Here is a 4,156-nt window from a genome sequence, read left to right as displayed (position 1 = left end):
TAAAAGGAATGTTTAGATTGATAGTACACATATTAGAATTTTTTAAGTATTTTATTACTGAACTATATACTGTATAAGACATTTATAGGAAATATAAAGAATATTATTGAAGTGAACAAATGTATGCCAACTAAAATCTGAAAAATAAAGATTCCTTTCTTATTCCTGAACCAGAATTTAAGAGAGCTTCCTTCCGCACAAAATCCAAGTAGAATCAGTGAAAAACAAAGCAGAATGTTTCCAATGCTGAAAAACTTTGTCAACACAGAATTCTATATCCAGAAAAATTATCCTTCCAAACTTGGAATAAAATATGACAGTGCTGTTATGGCTTATGTCTAGATGTCCCCCAAAGCTTCATGCAGTCATGGGGGGGTGCTTTTGAGAGGTGGCTGGATCTGGACTGTGTTGCAGTGGGATCAAGGATGTGTGATTACTAAATCAGTCCCCTGATTACTTTGCCGTAGCTCTGGCTAAGACTGAAGGTGTTGCCACATCCAGCACAACCCGTGAAACCCCAGAGGGAGGATGGTGGGGAATGAAGAAAGACAGGAATTGATATACAGAAAGCTGAGGTCAGGTGGAGCCCTCTCTCCTGATGGGAGAAAGGAACTGCCCAGCACATGCCGCACATTTATTTGTACAATCAGCATATGGATAAGTTCATGGAGAGTGTAAGGTGAGGGTAGGATCTGGGACAGGAAGAAAAAGCTAACCTATTAGCAGAACAGCAAGTCTTGGTGGCTACGTGGGAAACAAGGGAGAAAACTATCTCTGTTATCTCAAGGAAAGGTCAAGTCACTATGGCAACAGCTCTCTGAGCTGTGCACACTTCTCATGGGGCCTACCAAACTCATGAGAGGTAATGATCTTGCCCTACATAGAGAGGTACAGACAGCTTTGCTCCCAACAGGTTGTGAGTGCCACACCCACCCTAGGGTGGACAGCCTGCACAAATTACAAGGGTCAGAAAGAAGGCTAATGTTCTTGCCCGCCTGAGGGCCATGGACTATTCCTCCCCTGCCATGACCCTCTGCCATGCCACTGTGCCTTGGAGGGAGCTGATTATGAACTGAAACCGCTACAAACTGTGGGCCAAATAAACTTTTCTCCTTTAACTTAGGGTGTTAGATATTTTGTCTCAATGAGAAAAATAACTAAGACAACTGCCATAAACAAACCTAAGACAATTTACTGCTTGATAAAGTATAACTTATATTGATACTAGCACATATTGAAAATGCAGAGCCAGGCATGGTGGCCCACATCTGTAATCCCAGCACTCAGGAGGCTGAGGCAGGGGAGCACATGAGTTACAGGTAATCACCTGAGCCTTAATTACATAGCAAGCCACTATCTCAAAAAAAAAAAAAAAAGCAGAGCATCAGGATTGCAGGGTAAGCCCAGGGCATGAAGGTAAAGGTGAAAATGGTGCCTTAGCTGATGGCAGCTGATGAAGGTTGGCACATGCCTGGAATCCTAGCTATCCTAGGGATGTTCAGTGGGGAGGATCACTTGAGCCCTGGAGTTCCAGACCACCTGGGACAAAATACCAAAATCTTTTCTCAAAAATAAATAAATAAATGGCCACGACTAAAGATCCAAGGGAAGAATTTAAACTGAATAATAAAAAGTTAAACATACACAATAATGTATCAAAGGACTAGAGAAACAAAAAGTTGGAAAAAATAGATCAATAGCAAGATGGTCAAATTTAAATCAAAGTATATTAATAAGACATTAATTATTTAAAGTCTAAAAATTCAAAAACATTTTTTTGAGACAGGGTCTCACCATGTAGTTCAGGCTGGCCTTAAACTCATAGCAGTCCTTTTCCCTCTACTTCTCAAGTGCTGAGATTACCAGTGTACGCCACTGTGCCTAGCTAAAAATTCAAATTAAGATGCGGTGATTTTGAGACTTAAAAACAGCAACTAAATATATGCTATTCATGTGAAGGGCGATATAAATTGAAAGCCATAGTAAAGATAAAAGCAATAGTATAGACTATACCATGTAAAATTAAGCATTAAAAAACTGGAATGGGCACATTAATAGCAAACAAAGTAGACTCCTAGAGAAAAGAGGTATTGAGGTAAAGGACATTTCATTAAGATTGAACGATTCATTCATCATGAATAGAAAAAAACCCATATTATGTATTAATATGAGAAATGTCATTATTCAATCTGGAAACAGAAACAAAATGCAAGTGATTATATGCCAATACATTTGAAAACATATGAAATACAAAGCCACAATTAAATCCAATGTTAAAAACAAAACAGAGGAAATCTGCATAGACTTATGTTTATTAAACAAATGGCACCTATAAAGGAAATCTCCCTACAAGTCCTGCTGTTCTAGGGATTAAATTGGTGAATTTCCCCCACAATTGAGAAATACATGACATCAATCTCACATAAAGACATTGTAGACATTAGAAACACTATGAAACTCCTCCAGATGTTTTCAGTGTTCTGTATAAATGTTACATCAAACTGACAAGGGTATCACATAAAGAGGAAAATCAGAGAGTATGTATAACATGATAAAATGAAAAAAAAATGTGCGTTTAGCCAAGTGAGTCCAATTTATATGAAATCTCATATGCCAGGAACAAACTGGGTTTTATTCCAGAATAAATTAACATGGCTTGACATTTTGATTTCAAGCAACTTCAATAAAACAAAGGAATATATGTTATGACTATAATATATGAAAAAATGAGATAGAGTTATACAATTGAGATTAGGAAAATATCATTAAAGTGCAGTCAGTTCATTTTCAGTAGTGAAATCATCAAATATCTCCTAGTGATCAGGAATGAGAAGATTCCTATATCACCAGTTCTATTCAACATTTGTGTAAGACAATAATACAAGAGATGCCAGGCGTGGTGGTACATGCTTGTAACCCCAGTACTCAGGAGGCTGAAGCAGGAAGATCACTGTGAGACTGAGGCTGGCCTGGGCTACATAGTGAACTCAAGGCCAGCTTGAACTACACAGCAAGACCCTGTCTCAAATAATAATAATAATACAAGAGAGAGAAAAAGATCTAATGATGATTGGAAAGGAATAAATAAATTGAAACTATTATTATTCACCTACTAAATGTGTCTATTTCTAAACCATCACTAATTGATACATATACATTAGAATAAGTGAATTTAGCAGGATTACTGGATATATGGTCACTAAAAATAAACTGCAACTATAATTCCAAATACAATCAATAAGGAAATGGAAGGTCAAGTTAATTAAAATATTGTTTATAACAATTTCAAAAATGATTAAACTATTTGATATAATTTTAATGAAGTTTGGAAAGACTTTTACACAGCAAACTACAGGAAACTACTGAGAGAAATCAATGAAGATATGAACAACTGGAATGGTGAATAATGTTTATTTTGTGGAAGATTTAAATTTTAGGTGCCCAATTCATTCTACTTTGAAGCACATGCAATCTTAGTCAATGCAAACCCAAATCAAATACTAACAGTAATTCAGTATATTCTGTAAACCCTTAAACTTGAAAACTGGGAAAATTAAGAGCATAGAAAATTAGATTTTGTTGACACAGAATGCAGAAAGGCCTGTTAATAAATAAAAGGCAGTTCTATAAATTGCAGTTTTCCTGCCACTAAAATTAACCATGGTGAAAATACTTGGCTAATAAATTAAAGGTGGATTGATAAAATGATACCTACATTTTATATTTTAATACCTAAGCTTATCTGTTTCTATTGTTTATGAATATTTGGTTATCAAAGCCTCTTCAATAAATGGTGCTAAGAGAACTATCTATACACATGCAGAAGGTTGAAGCTAGACCCATATCTCTCACCATGTAATAAACTAACATCAAATGGATCAAAGCTCTAAATATTAAAACACATAACCTGCTGGAAGGTAAAATAGGTAAAACTTTTAAAGTGTTAAGTGTAAGCAAGGACTTTCTGAGCAGAACACTGGTTGGACAAGAAATAGTACCAAGAATTAACAAATGGGATCACATCAAATTTAAAACCTTCTACACAGCAAAAGAAACAACCTACAAGGGGCTGGGGATTTAGCTCAGCGGCAAAAGCGCCTGCCTGGCAAGTGTAAGGTCGTGAGTTCGGTTCCTGGTACCGGAGAAAAACCAAAAA

The sequence above is a fragment of the Chinchilla lanigera genome, unplaced genomic scaffold (assembly GCF_000276665.1).
Source record: "Chinchilla lanigera isolate Chin_1 unplaced genomic scaffold, ChiLan1.0 scaffold00098, whole genome shotgun sequence".
Classification (NCBI taxonomy): domain Eukaryota; kingdom Metazoa; phylum Chordata; class Mammalia; order Rodentia; family Chinchillidae; genus Chinchilla; species Chinchilla lanigera.
Note: the sequence above shows the minus strand (reverse complement) of the source record.